The following is an 18525-nucleotide window of genomic DNA, read 5'->3' as shown; positions in this document are numbered from 1 at the left end:
GGAATATACTTAAATTGTATTCATGACTTATTTGAAATTCACATTCAATTGGGTGTGCTGCATTTTCCCTGGCTCCTGTCTGATTCCTATACCTGGAATCTTTGTAGGACTGGCTTATTTATTTTGCCCAACCTTGCTGGCAATGGCTTATTTCCTGTGTACTTTGTGATTTGGGGTTGTTGGCTTATCTTTGTTACAATTTCTCTGCCAGATTCCTCCCAGGCCTAGGCTGAGAGAACGTTATATTCGCTTCTGCCAGATGTAGGGAGCACTATAGATTTGGCCCACTTTCCAATTTTCAGCTGATGGTTTTCTGGCCTGTGCAGAGAGTGACAGTTGGGCCAGGAGCCCTCAAAAAGAAGCTAGTGGCCACAACATGTCAATGGAGGTTTTTTCTTTCTTTAAAAAAAAAAAAAGCTTCAGTATAAAGGTAACACAGAACCCACCTTTGCTGCCATCTGTCTCTTCTAGGGGTGTATTCTCCTCACTCAAAGGCTTACCTTTGCTGAGTCCTGGGACAGGGGACTCTGCACCCCACACAGACCCCATGCCTAGTACCAGGTGCCCTGGGTCCTTACGCAGCAGATTCGAAGCTCACATCCTTCCTCCTACGAACTTCCGTGCTGGTTTGTTCCTGGCATCAGAGGAATTCCCCTTGAATTCTTCAGATGCATTCATTTATTTCAAAGAGAGATTTTCATATTTTTGTTAGCTTCTTAAAAGTTTTGCAGAGCCTCTGGCTTATTTTATTGCCGGAAACTTGTGTTCCTTAGTCATCAAACAATCTTGACTTTAAAAAAATTAAAGGGTTGCTTAAGGTTAAGGGTTGCTTAAATATAAAGATCTAAATCAGGCAGTCCTATCTGCTTGGTTATGAACGAGCGTAAAACAAAAGGAGCAGAATTTCTTTCAGAATTCTATTTTTCTTACTTTAAGAAGTGAATCTTTTTCAACGTACACCATGTAACATAAATCAATGAAAGTAGCCACATTAAAAATAAAAACCCAGGAACTTCCCTGGTGGCCCAGGGGTTAAGACTCTGCCTGCCCATGCATGGGACATGGATTTGACCCCTGGTCTGGAAACTAAGATCCCACGTGGCTCAAGTAAGCCCACAGGTACGGAGGGCATGTCCCCAACTCCTGAACCCACATGCTGCAGCTACTGAAGCCCACACACCTAGACCCTGTGCACGCATGAGAAGCCACCACAAAGAGAAGCCTGTGCTCTGCAACTCGAGAGTCTGTTCACCACAACTAGAGAAAGCCTGCGTGCAGCAACGAAGACCCAGTGCAGCCAAAGATAAATACATCTTACACATCCCCCCCAAAAAAACCCCAAACCCAGACGCAGCAACTGGAATGACCCACTTCACCAGCTCAGAGCACATATAATGCCACTTTCCTTGAACACTCAGTCATCCAGCATATTGGGGAAAGGACCAGAGACTCTGATGGAGGTCAGAGAGCCCATTTCCTTTGCTGCAGCATCCACTCCCTGCCTGGGTCCTTGAGGTGCAGTCTCTTTATTTCACATCTGAGCGCTCAGCCTTAGCTCCTCAGACTCTCCCCCAGGGCCCGGATGACTCGTGAGGGGGCATGTCCAGCCTTGTCCATGTGACACTGTTCCTGGGCACACTGCCACCATGATAGTCTAGCCTGTGTTTGGGTTCAGGTTTCCCTTCCTTCAGAGTAAGTGGCTTCCTAGGGACAATGGGGATCTTGTCCTGATGGAGAACTTCAGACAGGCCTGACTCAAGAGAGCTGACATGGTACCTCCAGAGGGGAGAAATGTGTGTGTGAGGGTCTTGATTCCATAATACCCTAGCAGGGCAGTCCTGGTCTCTGTGCGAAATTTCTTCTCCCCTTGGCATTTAGCAAGGAGTAGTGGGAAGGGCAACTTCTGTCAAGTTACTCACAAATGCTCACCAAAAAGCACAGATGCTTTTCCCTGGTGATCCAGTGGCTATGATGTCACACTCCCAATGCAGGGGCCCTTGGTTTCATTCCCGTTCAGGGAACTATTAGATCATGCGTGCCACAACTAAAGATCCTGCTTGCCACAGCTAAAACCCAGCATAGCCAAGTAAATAAATAAATATTAAAAAAAAAAAAAGAATGCTCAGGCTATATTCTATCTCAGAGCTGAATGTGTGCATGTATGTTCACTCTGCAATGCCAGGCTCCTCTGTCTATGAAATTTTCTAAGCAAGAATACTGGAGAGGGTTGCCATTTCCTCCTCCAGAGCAGCTTCCTGTGTCTCTTGCATTGCAGGCAGATTCTTCATCACTTGAGCCACCGAAACTATTTAAGAAGGTCTACTCAAATGATTGGTGCTAGAAAAAAAAATTTACTCCCAAGATGAGGTTCCATATGATTTACAATACTAGACATCAAAGCAGATGGAAACTTTTAACTGATAGCTTGTACCTTTAAAAATATGGACAACTGTTTACTTCACCATAAAACCTTACGGAGTGTCTCCCCAGAGATTGTTAGTTACAAGGAGAAGATCAGTAACTCTACAGCAGTGAAACCAGACGATAACTTGCTCAGGGGGGTCAAAATGAACGTCACAAATGAAACATCTGTATTTTTTAAAAAAAGAGAGATCTCAAATCAGCAACTTAGCCTTACAACTTAAGAAATTACAAAGAGGAGAGAGAAAAAGAAACCCAAAACAAGCAAAAGCAGGGAAATAACAAAGGCCAGAGTGGAAATAAATGAAATAGAGGATAGAAAAAACAAGAGAGGAAATCAACTGACCCAAAGTTTGGTTCCTTAGAAGGTCAACAGTGGGGACTTTCCTGGTGGTCTAGTGGACAGGAGTCCACCTGCCGATGCAGGGGACATGGTTTGATCTCTGGCCTGGGAGGATTCCACACACTGCGGAGCAACTGAAGCCCCTGAGACACAACTGCTGGAGCCTGCGCGCTGCAGCTGCTGGAGCCCAAGTTTTGCAACAAGAGAAGCCACTGCAGCGAGAAGCCCGAGCGCGGTAACAAAGAGTATTCCCCGCAACTAGAGAAAGCCCTCACGCAACAAGGACTGAGAGCAGCCAAAAGTACATTAATTAACTTAAATAAAAAGATCAACAGGGAGACTTCCTCTGTGGTCCAGTGGTTAAAAATCTGCCTTCCAATGCAGAGGATGCAGGTTCGGTCCCTGGCTGGGGAACTAAGATCCCACACACTTTGGGGCAAGTAAGCTCAGGCACCACAAAGACCCAGTGCCACCAAAATAAAAATAATTAAGTAAATAAATATAATAAACAGATATATTGAAAAAGAATTAAAGATCAATGGAATTGATAAATCTTTAGCCAAACTATAAAACGAAACAGAGAACACTCAAATTACTAAAATCAGGAATGAAAAAAGGACATCACTCCAACTTTACGGGGATGGGGCGGAGAGAAAGGATTAGAAGGGAATTCTGTGAACAGCTGTATGCACCTAAGTTAGATAACTAGATAAAATGGACAAAATTCTAGAAAGACAAAAAGTACTCAAACTGGCAAGATAAAAAGAAAAGAAAATCTGAATGACAAGTATAGAGATTGAATTAATAGTTTTAAAACTTCCCACAAAGAAAATCTCAGGCCTAGATGACTATATTGGTGAAAGCTACCAAATATTTGGGATTCTCTCATAGCTCAGACTGTAAAGAATCTGCCTGCAATGCAGGAGACCAGGGTTTGATCCCTGGGTTGGGAAGATCCCCTGGAGAAGGGAATGGCAACCCATTCCAGTATTCTTGCCTGGAAAATCCCATGGACAGAGGAGCCTGGTGGGGTATGTGTACAGTCCATGGGGTGGCAAGATTTGAACACGATTTAAGAGACCAAACCACCACTACCAAACATTTAAAGAATTACATGAATCCTTTACAAACGCTTCCATAACGTAGAATAGAATGTAACACTTCCCATACCATTCAGTGTGGACCAGTGCTACCCTGATTCCAAAATCAGACAAAGATCTCATAAGAAAGTGGGGGGGGGGGATAGACCAAACAAACTAGATGAAAAGCCCTTATGAATATAGAAGCAAAAATCCTCAGCAAAATACCACCAAACTGAATCCAGCAACATGTAAAAAGGATTATATAACCATGACCAAGCGGGACTTACTCTAGGAATTCCAGGTTGGTGTAAAATATGGAAATCAACTAACATAATATACCAAAGTTGTAAAGTTAGGGCAAAACCATTTGATCATCCCAACAGATGCAGATAAAGACTCTGACAGAATCTAATACCTTTCATGATAAAAATGCTCAACAAAATAAGAGTTGAAAGGAACTTCCTCAGCCTGGTAAAGCACACCCATAAAGACCCACAGCTATCACACTTAAAGCTTAAAACCTGAATGCCTCCCACTAACATCAGCAGCAAGGCAAGGATGTCTGTTCTCACCACATCTATTTCACATTGTATTAGAGTTTCAGCTAGGGCAATCAGACATCAAAGAAATAAAAGGCAGCCAGGCTGGAGAAGAAGTAAAACAGATGACATGACCTTGTATATAGAAAATACTAAGGAATTAAAAACTATGAGAGGTAATACATGGGGTCAGCAAGTTTGCAGGATACAAGATCAATATATAAACATAAATTGTATTTTTATCAATAACAATGAGCATTGCAAAAAATGTAATTAACAATTCCATTCAATAATACCATCAAAAAGAACAAAATACTTATACATAAGTTTAACAAAAGAAGATGTATGTTGAAAACCATGAAACATTGTTGAAAGATATGTAATAAAATCTCATAAATGGAAAGACTTTCCATGTTCACAGATAGAAAGGCTTAATATTGTTAAGATGGCAATATTCTCCACATTGCTCTGCAGATTCAACTTAATCTGGTCAAAATTCCACCTGGATTCGTTATGGAAATCGACAAACTGATACTAAAAAACATATAGAAGTCAAAGGACCTGTAAGAATCAAAATAATCTTCAAAAAGAAGAACAAAGTTGGAAGACTCATAATTTCCAACTTCAAAACTTATTACGAAACTTCCATAATCAAGATGGTATAGTAATAGTTTATAGGTCCATTGAGTAGGGTTGACAGTCCATAAAGAAAGCCTTATATTTATTGAATTTGGATGAGAGCTGTAACAATTTAATTGTCTTTTCAACCAAATGTACTAGGAAAACCGGGTATCTGCATGCAAAAGAATATAGCTGAACCCCTAGTTCACACTGTACACAAAAAATAACCCAGACGGATCAAACACCTTAATGTAAAAGCCAAAATGATAAAATTCTTACAATGAAACATAGGAATAAATCTTCATGACTTTGGATGAAGGAATAATGGTTTCTTAGTTATAATGTCAAAGGTGTAAGCAATAAAAGAAAAAAATTGATAATTTGGATGACATGAGAATTAAAACTGTTGAACTGTATACTTTGTAATTATTATTTCTGTGGTTGTTGAATTGTACACTTTAAATGGGTAAATTAATCAGTATGTGAATTATATTTCAACAAAGTTGTCTTTAAAAAATGAACTTCGTAAATGAGGGACAAGTGGAATTCACGTACCTCTAAATATGATACCCTGAGAAGGATATATCACTTTTGGAGTATTCTGGCTGGGTATGAATAACCAGAATTTAATCCTGAATAAAAGAGGCAAGATACAAAATCAAGAAACAAACAAAAAAGCACACAAGTTGGAGAATCAGAGAGCATGCAAGGAGAAAACAAACCTGGGGGAGGGGACTTATTCATATCCTCAGAGAGAGAAAGTTAGTGCTACATTCATGAAACAAGAAAGGAATGCTATGAAGAGGAACATTAAGAAAATAAAAAACAGCTCTTAGAAACTGAATACACATTAGTGGGAATGAGCTCACAAAAGTATTGGAAAATTAGTTTTAGAAATTTCCCCCAAAATGGAGGAAAAAAGACAAAAGAGATAGAAAATTAAAGTAAGTGAGTAAGTAACAGGATCTGTCCAATGAGTCCAAAACCTAAGTAATAGAAGGTCCAGAAAGAGGAAACGTAGAGGCAGTAACAGTATTCACGTGGAGTCTGGGGAGGAGGAAATGGAGGAAAACATTGAAAGTACACTGTATGTTCTATTTATTAACCTGAGTGTGTTTAGGGGTGTGTGTGTGTGTGCATACGTGTGTGGGAGGGGAGACAGAGGGAGAGATGTGCTGTTGATGTTCCTCCTATCATTATTCTGTAAATTGCACACGTTTTTATATGATTCTTCTATTATAGTGCTTGTTTTATATATTTCACAACAAAAAGTTTCTTTCAAAAGACAGTAAGCAAAATCACTGGCATTTTGCTCAAACCTTTTATTTTCCTTAACCAAGGGTTTATCAACACTGGCAAACTAATTTAAAACAATTTTTTTCTGAAGGAATTTCAATGGTCCTTCTAAAATCCATTTTATTTATTTATCTTGGCTGTGCTATGTGGCATGTAGAATCTTAGTTCCCTGACCAGGGATTGAACCTACTCCCACTGCAGTCTTAACCTCTGCTCGGAATCTTAACCACTGGATCACCAGGGAAGTCCCAAAGTCCATTTTTAAATGCCCAAGTAGCTCCATGTGGTTGGAGGAAGGACGAAAGTAACAGAAATCAGGAGATGAGTTTCCAGAAGCAGACAAAGCCAGATCATGAAGGACTGGAATACTAAAAAGCATCCTGGCCTGCAGAGGTCCTAACTACGTCAGGAGGAGAACCAGGCACTTGAAACTGATGGTTTCGACTCCCAGCCTTTCCTCATCAAAGTGTCTGGAAACATAGAGCAACTAACTTAGTAACAAGTAATGCGCAGGCACAAGGAAATGTCTTAAATTCTTAGAGCAAGCAAAGTGCTTGTTTTTTTGTTTAAGAAACAGCTCTTCTTTAAAATTATGTTTTTATCATAAAATTTAAATTTTTCTTTAAAAAAAGAAACAGCTTTGGGTTTGCAACTGGGCCGTTAGACAGCATGTAACCTACGCTGCCTTACATGGATCAGGTGTTCAGTTCAGTTCAGTTGCTCAGTCGTGTCGGACTCTTTGTGACCCCATGAATTGCAGCATGCCAGACCTCCCTGCCTATCACCAACTCCAGGAGTTCACTCAAACTCACGACCATCGAGTCGGTGATGCCATCCAGCCATCAAATCTTCTGTCGTCCCCTTCTCCTCCTGCCCCCAATCCCTCCCAGCATCAGGGTCTTTTCCAATGAGTCAACTCTTCACATGAGGTGGCCAAAGTATTGGAGTTTTAGCCTCAGCATCAGTCCTTCCAATGAACACCCAGGACTGGTCTCCTTTAGGGTGGACTGGTTGGATCTCCTTGCAGTCCAAGGGACTCTCAAGAGTCTTCTCCAACACCACAGTTCAAAAGCATCAATTCCTCGGCACTCAGCTTTCTTCACAGTCCAACTCTCACATCCATACGTGACCACTGGAAAAACCATAGTCTTGACTAGACAGACCTTTGTTGGCAAAGTAATATCTCTGCTTTTGAATATGCTATCTAGGTTGGTCATAACTTTCCTTCCAAGAAGTAAGCGTCTTTTTATTTCACAGCTGCAATCACCATCTGCAGTGATTTTGCTGCTGCTGCTGCTGCTAAGTCGCTTCACTCGTGTCAGACTCTGTGCAGCCCACCAGGCTCCTCCCTGGGATTCTCCAGGCAAGAACACTGGAGTGGGTTGCCATTTCCTTCTCCAATGCATGAAAGGGAAAAGTGAAAGTGAAGTTGCTCAGTAGTGTCCGACCCTCAGCGACCCCATGGACTGCAGCCTTCCAGGCTCCTCCGTCCATGGGATTTTCCAGGCAAGAGTACTGGAGTAGGGTGCCATTGCATTGATTTTGGAGCCCCCCAAAATAAAGTCTGACACTGTTTCCCCATCTATTTCCCATGAAGTGATGGGACCAGATGCCATGATCTTCGTTTTCTGAATGTTGAGCTTTAAGCCAACTTTTTCACTCTCCTTTCACTTTCGTCAAGAGGCTTTTTAGTTCCTTTTCACTTTCTGCCATAAGGGTGGTGTCATCTGCATATCTGAGGTTATAGATATTTCTCCTGGCAATCTTGATTCCAGCTTGTGCTTCCTCCAGCCCAGAATTTCTCATGATGTACTCTGCATATAAGTTAAATAAGCAGGGTGACAGAATACAGTCTTGACGTACTCCTTTTCCTATTTGGAACCAGTCAGTCTGTTGTTCCATGTCCAGTTCTAAATGTTGTTTCCTGACCTGCATATAGGTTTCTCAAGAGGCAGGTCAGGTGGTCTGGTATTCCCATCTCTTACAGAATTTTCCAGTTTACTGTGATCTACACAGTCAAAGGCTTTAGGTGGTCCAATTAGCTGTTACATTACTCCTGCCCAGAGGTGCTACATCAAAAAAAGGAATATGCATGTATAATAAGGACTATGCCTGAACAGGTCCTGAAAGATAATTGTTGTGAGAGCACATGGATCATGTTTGTTGTATGTCTGCTCATGTTACACTCTGGTCCCTGCTTGACTGTGGACACTGTTGTGTCACTGACTGAGGAGAAACTATTTTGAGCCTGACTGAGAGATGGTGCTTGTGACGGAGCCCCTCTCAGCGTTGTCTTAAAGGTCAAGGAGGCAGTAAAATCCTCCCAGGGGTTGAACATTAAGCAACACATCTCCGCATCTGCCCTATCCAGCAGAAGAGATTAGCCTGAACTAAGACCCTACATGCATTCCTGGGCAAAGGCTAGTGTCTTGACTGGATGACCAGTGAGCTGGAATGACCATGGTGGAGAGCTTGCTGGCAAGGAGCTTTGGGCCAAAAGGATGCAATGCTTACCAACGTCCTCCACTGTGAAGAAGGCTCATAAAAATCAGTGTAGCAAGACAACTCACTTTGCAAATGCTGGTCAACTTCCTTTTCTGACCCTTTCAGTGCTTGCTTGTGAATAAAGCGGTAATGGTGTCAAGACAGAAGCTGTGCAAAACCTCATCAATAAGGACTTGCCCTCATCAGAGCCAGCCTTGTGTATCATGGGCTAATTGCCACTGCTGATTGCCTGGCATGCCAGTGGTAACAATCCTTAGCCTCTCAGTATGGTACCACCTCCCAAGGATACCAGTTGCCACTTGGTAGTAGGTTGATTACATACCCTGGGACATCCTCAGTTACAAAGCGGGGCAGGAATCCACCCTAACAAGATGGATACTTATTCTGAATTTGCATTTCTTAAAAAAATTGTTAGTTATTTTTGACTGTGCAGGGTCTTTGCTTCTGGCTCAGGTTTTCTCTAGTTGCGGCGAGCTGGGGCTACTCTCCAGCTGCAGTGCATGGGCTTCTCACCGCGCGTGGGCTTCGGCAGCTGCAGCGCACGGGCTGAGTTGCCCAGTGGCACGTAGGATCTTTGCAGACCAGGGATCAAACCTGTGTCCCCTGCATTGGCAGCTGACTCTTAGCCAGTGGGCCACCAGGGAAGTCTCGGATTCATTTTCTTTGTTGTCCTTCTAACACCATCATCTGGGGATTTCCAGAACGCATACTGTCATAATACTCCCAATTGATATTACTTCTTTTTGTATCTATTTATAAAGTAATGCTCAAAATTCTCCAAGCCAGGCTTTAGCAATACGTGAACCGTGAACTTCCTGATGTTCAAGCTGGTTTTAGAAAAGGCAGAGGAACCAGAGATCAAATTGCCAACATCTGTTGGATCATGGAAAAAGCAAGAGAGTTCCAGAAAAACATCTATTTCTGCTTTATTGACTATGCCAAAGCCTTTGACTGTGTGGATCACAATAAACTGTGGAAAATTCTGAAAGAGATGGGAATACCAGACCACCTGACCTGCCTCTTGAGAAATTTGTATGCAGGTCAGGAAGCAACAGTTAGAACTGGACATGGAACAACTGACTGGTTCCAAATAAGAAAAGGAGTACGTCAAGGCTGTATACTGTCATCCTGCTTATTTAACTTATATGCAGAGTACATCCTGAGAAATGCTGGACTGGAAGAAACACAAGCTGGAATCAAGATTGCCAGGAGAAATATCAATAACCTCAGATATGCAGATGATACCACCCTTATGGCAGAAAGTGAAGAGGAACTAAGAAGCCTCTTGATGAAAGTGAAAGTGGAGGGTGAAAAAGTTGGCTTAAAGCTCAACATTCAGAAAACGAAGATCATGGCATCTGGTCCCATCACTTCATGGGAAATAGATGGGGAAACAGTGGAAACAGTGTCAGACTTTATTTTTCTGGGCTCCAAAATCACTGCAGATGGTGACTGCAGCCATGAAATTAAAAGACACTTGCTCCTTGGAAGGAAAGTTATGACCAAGCTATATAGCATATTCAAAAGCAGAGACATTACTTTGCCAACAAAGTTTCATCTAGTCAAGGCTATGGTTTTTCCTGTGGTCATGTATGGATGTGAGAGTTGGACTGTGAAGAAGGCTGAGCGCCAAAGAATTAATGCTTTTGAACTGTGGTGTTGGAGAAGACTCTTGAGAGTCCCTTGGACTGCAAGGAGATCCAACCGGTCCATTCTGAAGGAGATCAGCCCTGGGATTTCTTTGGAAGGACTGATGCTAAAGCTGAAACTCCAGTACTTTGGCCACCTCATGCGAAGAGTTGACTCATTGGAAAAGACTCTGATGCTGGGAGGGATTGGGGGCAAGAGGAGAAGGGGACGACAGAGGATGAGATGGCTGGATGGCATCACTGACTCGATGGACGTGAGTCTGAGTGAACTCCGGGAGTTGGTGATGGACAGGGAGCCCTGGTGTGCTGCGATTCATGGGGTCGCAAAGGGTCGGATACTACTGAGCGACTGATCTGATCTGATCTGATTTGGTTGTACCAGCCTTTAGCCATGGCATATGGGATATACATATATATACTCAGTATGCAAACATTTTTCCACAAAGAAAAACTAGTTCTGGATGGTTTTACTGGTGAATTTTTTTTACTGGTGAATTTTTCCAAATGTTTAAAGAACAAATAATTTTACCTTACAAAAAACTATCTAGAGAATAGAAAAGCAACTATCCTTTCTTGTTTCATGAGACAGGCACAACTTTGATATCAAAATACGAAAGAAGAATTCAAGGCAGGAAAATGATAGATCGGATTCACTTGTGGACATAATCACACAAATCCTAAACAATTTACTTATGCACATAAATACTGCTATTTATAAAAAGGTAATATATCATGACCAAGTTGAATCTGTTCCAGGATGCAAAGTGGATTTAACATTAGAAAAACAGCCACTGCCATTCATTGCCTTCACAGGTTAAAGGAAAAAAATTAATGACAATGTCATTAGTTGCAGAACAGGCATTTGACAAAATCCAGCATTTGGTAACAAAGACTCTTAGCAATGTGGAAATCGAAGGGAAGCTCCTCATTCTTATTAAGAGTATCTTCAAAAACTACAGCAAATATTCTCAATTTGAAAGTATTTCTTTTGCAAGATTAGAAGAAAGACAAGGAAGAAAACTATCACCACACCAATGATAAAAAGATTTACGTAATTTATATAAATATATATATACACACATATACATAAAAATCTTATAATAGGAACTTCTGTTCATCTAGAGACACCACTAAGAAAAGTGAAATGACAAGACTAAAAACTAAGGGAAACAATATACAACATATATAACTGACATGTAGCAGGACATGGAAAATAAGAAGAATTAATAGAGATGCAAGTAATGCAATAGAAAAATAGGTAAAAGATTAGAACAAAATACTTCACAGAAAACTCAAATGGCCAATAAATGTATTTTTTTTAAAAAGGTTGGTCTCACTAGTGCTCAGGGAAAATGCACGTTAAAATACCACAATAATAACAATACTAACAAGTGGGCTTATTATATGATGCAGACTATTTTCGTGCTATGACTATAGCAACTTTAAACTCTCACAACAGACCGATGTGATACTATGGTAGCTGTCAGTACTGATGTGTGTTGTGGAGAAAACCTGGAAAGTCATAAAGTCAGATAGTAAAACACCTTCAACTCTGTTCATTTTCAAAGTTGTACGGCACTTCTACATCTTTTGTAGTTCCAAGAGAATTTTAGGATCTGCTTGTCAGGTTGTAGAAATGAATCCTGCTCGGATTATGAGTTCAAGCGCACTGAATCTATAAATCAATCTGGGGATAACTGACATCTTAACAATATTGAGTTTTCCAATCCAGAATATGTATCTTTCTATTTTCTTAGGGTTTCTTTAATATTCTTGGCAGTATTTTGTATTCAATAAACATATCTTGCACATTGTCAGATTTACTCCTAAATATTTCATATTTTGATATAACTATATATATTTTAATCTCTAATTGTTGCTGGTATGTAGAAATAAAATTTATCTTTTACACCAATACAGTATACTAACGCATATATATGGAATTTAGAAAGATGGTAACGATGACCCTATATGCAAGACAGCAAAAGAGACACAGATGTATAGAACAGTCTTTTGGACTCTGTGGGAGAAGGCGAGGGTGGGATGATTTGACAGAATAGCATTGAAACATGTATCTGAAGCAGATCGCCAGTCCAGGTTCGATGCATGATACAGGGTGCTCAGGGCTGGTGCACTGGGATGACCTGAGGGATGGGGTGGGGAGGGAGGTGGGAGGGGGGTTCAGGATGGGGAACACATGGACACCCATGGCTGATTCATGTCAATGTAATTCATTGTAATTAGCCTCTAATTAAAAATAAATAAAAAAATAAAATTTATGTTTAACTGTAATAATATACACATAACATAAAATTCACCATCTTAATCATCTTTTTTGGGGGGTCATGCTCTCCGGGCCACATGGCTTATGGGATCTTAATTCCTCAACCAGGGATCAAACCCAGGCCCAGAACAGTGAAAGTGCAGGGTCCTAACCTCTGGACCAGCAAAGAATCCCCAATCTCAACCATTTTCAAATGCACATTTCAGGGGAGTTCAATCCTTGGGTCAGAAAGATCCCCTGGAGAAGGAAAAGGCTACCCACTCCAGTTTTCTTGCCTGGGAAATCCCATGGACAGAGAAGTCTGGCAGGCTACAGCCCATGGAGTTGAAGAGTCGGACACAACGGAAGCAACTTAGCACTGTTTTATGCATAGTCAGATTCCATTTGCTAAAGCTTTTGAAAGAAATTTGCATCTGCGCATCCACATTCATGAAGGACACTCTCTTTTTTTAGTAATGCTCTTGTCTAGTATTGGAATCAGTAATGCTGACCTGAGAAAATAAGTTGGGAAATATTCTCCTACAATTTTCTGGAAGAATTTATGTAGAACTGGTTTTATCCATTTATTAAGTGTTTGGTAGGATTTACCAGTGAGAACAATGCCTGAAGTATCTTTGTGGAAGGTTTTAAAACTATAAGCTCCAATCCTTTGATAGATGTAGGATTATTTGATTATTTCTTCTTGTATATCCTTCAGTAGATTATGTCATTCAAGGAATTTTTCCATTTAAGTTGTTCAATGTTTTGGTGTAAGGTTGTTCGTATTATTCCTTATTCTTTTACCGTGTGTAGGATCTTTGATTCTTTTATCTTTAATCTATTTTGGCCGTGCTGCACAGCATGTGGGATCTTAGTTCCCCAACCAGGGATTGAACTTGTGCCTCCTGCAGCAGAAGCACAGAGTCCTAGCCACTGGACAACCAGGAAATTCCTGGATCTTTCACTCTTTATATTGTTAATTCATGTCTTATCTTTTTGCTTTCCTGGCCAGTCTCCTTAGAGTTTAATTGATTTCATTAATCTTTACAGCAAACCATCTTTTAGTTTCATTGATTTTTTCTTTTGCCTTCCTGCTTGTCATTTCATTGATTGCAACTCGTTATTACTTCCTCCCTTCCATTTACTATGGGGTTTTTATTTGCTTTTCTTTCTCTAATTTCTAAATGTAGAAGCTTGATTAGTTGATCTGAGATGTTTCCATGCTTCTAATATAACTGTTTAGCGCTCTAATGTCCAAGCACTGATTTAGCTGCACATTTTGATATGTTTCTTTTCATTTTTATTCAATAAAACACTTTCTAATTTCTCTTTTAATTTCCCGGTTGACCCATGTGTTGCTTGATTGGCAAACATTTGCTGATTTTCCAGATACAGTTCTGTAATTAATATCCAGTTTAATTTCATTTTATCAGAGATCACGTTGTGTACAATTTCAATCATCTTAAATATAGTAAAATTAGTTTTATGACCCAGAATATAGTCTATTATGACCCAGAATATTTTGTGTACACTCGTGAGAATGCGGATTCTTCTGTTGTTGGGTACAATGTTTTATAAATTTGTTAGTTGACATTATTTCTCACGTATTCTGTATCATTATTCATTTTCTTTCTACTGACTTTTTTTTTCTTTTTTATAAGTCATTTTATTTAATGAACTAATCTTATACAAACATGTTATAACCCCAAAATGATATTAAATAATTGATTTACATAGTCTCAGTTGATTACATCATTTATAAATTATGGCATTCCCGATTCACACAATGTTAAATATTACTTTAATACAATTCAAAATCACATTGCATGACTTCTGTTTATGAATATAATATCCCTTTTAAAGTATGGGTTACATTAGTTTATTAAAAGAATTTTATTTTCTATACTTACTTGATGCCTAGAAAACATGACTTCAAATGAAAAGGAAAAAGTTATTTTATTTAAATATATAATATAAACAGGGTTAATATTCACATTAAGGTAGAACATTTCCTTTAAGAGTATCACTGTGACAGTTGATTTCTACAGACCAGAAAACTATTATGTATTCTCCTTCCTATATATATGCTGCTGTTGCTGCTACGTCACTTCAGTCATGTCCAACTCTGTGCGATCCCATAGATGGCAGCCCACCAGGCTCCCCTGTCCCTGGGATTCTCCAAGCAAGAACACTGGAGTGGGTTGCCATTTCCTTCTCCATCTACTGACGTTTTTAATTAATTGATATGGGACTGTTGAAATTTTAACTCTAATTGTAGATTTGTCTCTTTTTGTTTTCTCCGTTTTTGCTTCAGTATTTTGAAGGTCTGCAATTAGTTTCATTTGCATTTATGATTGTTAAATCCTCTTGATGAATTGACCCTTTTATCATTCTAAAATATCCATTTTTATTCCTGGTAATAAACTTCATTCTAATATCACCTTTTTAATATTAATACGTCCATCCCAGTGTTCTTTTTCAAATCTTAATGAATTTGTTAAAGTATTGCTTCTGTCTTAAGTTTTGGACTTCTGACCACAAGGCATGTGGGATCTTAACTTCCCAACCAGGGATTGAACCCGCACACCCTGCTTTGGAAGCAAAGTCTTAACCACTGCTCCAGCAGGGAAGTCCCTCCAGTATTCTGCTGATTAATGTTTGCCTGGTCTATCTTTTCTCATTCTTTATTACTAATTTGTCTTTGTATTAAAAATTTCCTCCTTATAGACACTACATATTTGGCTCATAGTTTTATCCCATTTGATTATCTGTACCTTTTACTTGGATGTTTATACCATATATATTTAATTGCCAATATGGTTGAATTTAAATCTATCATTTTGCAAAAGTTTTCTATTTGTCTCATCTGTTCTTTGCTCCTTTTTTCTTCTTTCCCTATCTTCTGGACTGAATAATTTTGTGACTCCATTTTATTTCTAGTATTGGCCTAGTAACTATACCTCAGATTTATTATCATTGCTTGTAGTGGCCGCTCTAGAATCTATAATATGCATCTTCCGCTTACCCCAGCGCCTGCAAACATTATGCAGGGATGTATGTGCAGCGTAAATCCTCGGGACGGCTACTTCCACCTCCCGGACAGCCCCATCACCCACTTCATTCTACCCACGCTTTAAACTCCATGCGTATTGTCTTTAATTTGCCTTAAAATCAATCATACATTTTTTTAAAAATTTAGTCTTATCCACACATTTCTCATTTCTGCTACTACTACTATCTTTCTACAAACCGACATTTCCATCTAATAAAGGATATACCCTTTCCTCTTCCTTCTGCAGAAACGTTTTCCACATTTCTGGCAGTTCAGGTCAGTAGCGATAAACTGTCTTAGCCTTTTCGTGTCTGAGAAACTCGCTATTTTGCCCTCATTCCTGAAAGACTTTTTTTCTGAATGAGGAATTTCAGGTCGATTTTTAATCTTTCAATATTCTAAAGGTTTTTTTCTCTTTCTCGGTTATATAGTTTCTAATAAGTCTAATGTAATTCTGTGTAGCTTTATATATAATGTGGGCTTCCGTAAAGAATCTGCCTGCAATGCGGGAGACCTGGGTTCAATCCCTGGGTTGGGGACCCTGGAGAAGGGAAAGGCTACCCACCCCAGTATTCTGGCCTGGACAATTCCATGGACTGTATGGGGGTCACAAAGAGCTGGACACGACTGAGTCCGAAAGTGACACGACTTTCACTTTCTATATAATGTGTCTTTTATTCCTCTGGTAAATGTTTTTTCTCTTTACCATTGATTTTTCAGTAACTTTAGCGTAACGTGCCTTGGTGTGGTTATGATTTTGTTTATTGTGCTTGGTGTTCGTTAAACCCCTTGAATTTGTGGATTTATACTTTTCATTCAATTTGGGAGTATTTCAGCCATTATCGCATCAAATCTCTCTCCTAACCCCCAATAAAGGGTAAGTACAGCCTCAATACTAAGATGATACCCAAAGCTGACAGTGTTGAAAGCCTTCCATTCTAGCTTCTGGAAACAGACCGTTTCCACTCATATGAGAGCTCTGGGAATAGTCTCACTTGCTCTTTTTTGGTGGTTCTTTCCCCAGTCAGGTTGCTGTCAATCATGTGCAGAGGAATACACATTCAGAGGCTGCAGACACCTGGGGTTCTAGACAGATGCATCTTTCCCCTTTCTGGTTCCCTGTCCTGCAAATGTTAGTTAGATACCTTGTTCTCTCTCAGCAGTGATATTTGTGTCCTCGGCTGAGCAGTAATATTGCTGGGCTCTGGGCTGAGATCTAAGCACGTTTCAATGCAGTAGGCTGGGGCGGTTTGCTGCTTCTACTTCTCGTTTCAGTCACCACTGCGCTACCCTGTCTGTTGTCCAATGTCTTAAAAACCATTGTTTCATATAGTCTTTCAGGCTTTGCAGTTGTTTAAGGGGGGAGGATAAACCCCAATACTTGATCATGGTCAGAGCAGAAGTTCTTACTTGAGAGCAGAATTTTTTAAAACATAGAGCCAAATTCGTCTCACTCTCAGAAACTCCGATTCAGTAAGTCTGGAATGGAATCCTTGAATCTTTACTTATTAAAAAGTACTCAGGTGATTCTGATACACAGGAAGTATTGGAAACTTACCTTGATACATCAGGCAAAGCCGTGTTCAGACATTCTTCTCATGAGAAGGAAGGAAAGACCTTTTCATTTTTAACACTTTTCCTAGTTCTGAGTATGGTGGGGGTGCTTACAGCAGGCCAAAGATCCAGCTGAAAACCACGAGGCGAGCAGGTACAGGGTAAAACACCTACTTGAAGGCATTAGCAAGCAACTTAAGGGCCCAGACTTAAGAGGATCCAGTCTCAACTGAGGGGAAACTTTACACACAGGTGGGGTGACATTCTCCAGCACCTTTGCTCCTCAGGGAAATTCGAGGCATACGGCCAGAGTCCGAGTTTGGGAACAGACCCACAAAAGAGGCCCCGAGAGGCAAAGAGACCAGCAGGAACTGTGGCAGTTAAGTAAGGTCAGAGAGACAAAATCAAATAGAGGGGCCAGATTTCCAGTGAAAAGGGACAAGTGAATAACTGAGCCTAAGTCTCTGCTGGTTTCCTCAAGTTTTTCTCTCTTTTTAAAAATATATAGGTCTTTACTTTTATTTTCTTGGCTGTACCTTGCGGCATGTGGAACTTCCCTGACCAGGGATCGAACAATGGGCCCCCTACATGAAAAGTGTGAAGTCTTAATCGCTGGGCCAGCAGAAAAGTCCTCCCTTAAGTTTCTGAAGATGCCTAAGACAAAAGGTTGCATGTGCTTGCCTGCTCAGTCGTGTCCGGCTCTTTGTGACCCCATGGATGGTAGCCTGCCAGGCTCCTCTGTCCATGAGATTTCCCAGGCAAGAATACTGCACTCGGTTGCCATTTCCTTCTTCAGGGCATCTTCTGGACCCAGGTCTCCTGCATTGCAGGTGGATTCTTTACCTACTGAACCAGAAGGTTAAGCCCTGGGAAAGCAGAGTGGAGGTTTTTGCCATCTCAGGGTTTTGAGGAAACCAGCATTAGATTTCAGTGCCCGCAGTGACCACTGTCGGCTCCAGGGAACACAGACTCTCAGTTGGAACCCTAAAGGCTGTGCTGTAGGAGCTGTAGCAAAACAGAAGGAGATCAAGTCTTGCCAAAACCCAATCTCAACTGTGGTTTAAAATATGTGCACAATTAAAATCCATGATAACGGTAAACACAAAAGGGGAAGGACTAAGTGGAGGAACAATATTATTCTATGCTTTTAGCATTCGGAGGGAAGTGGCAAAAATAATCCTTTATATTATAGTGTAATAA

The sequence above is a fragment of the Bos indicus x Bos taurus genome, chromosome 27, assembly GCF_003369695.1.
Source record: "Bos indicus x Bos taurus breed Angus x Brahman F1 hybrid chromosome 27, Bos_hybrid_MaternalHap_v2.0, whole genome shotgun sequence".
NCBI lineage: Eukaryota > Metazoa > Chordata > Mammalia > Artiodactyla > Bovidae > Bos > Bos indicus x Bos taurus.
This window is presented reverse-complemented; position numbering follows the sequence as displayed.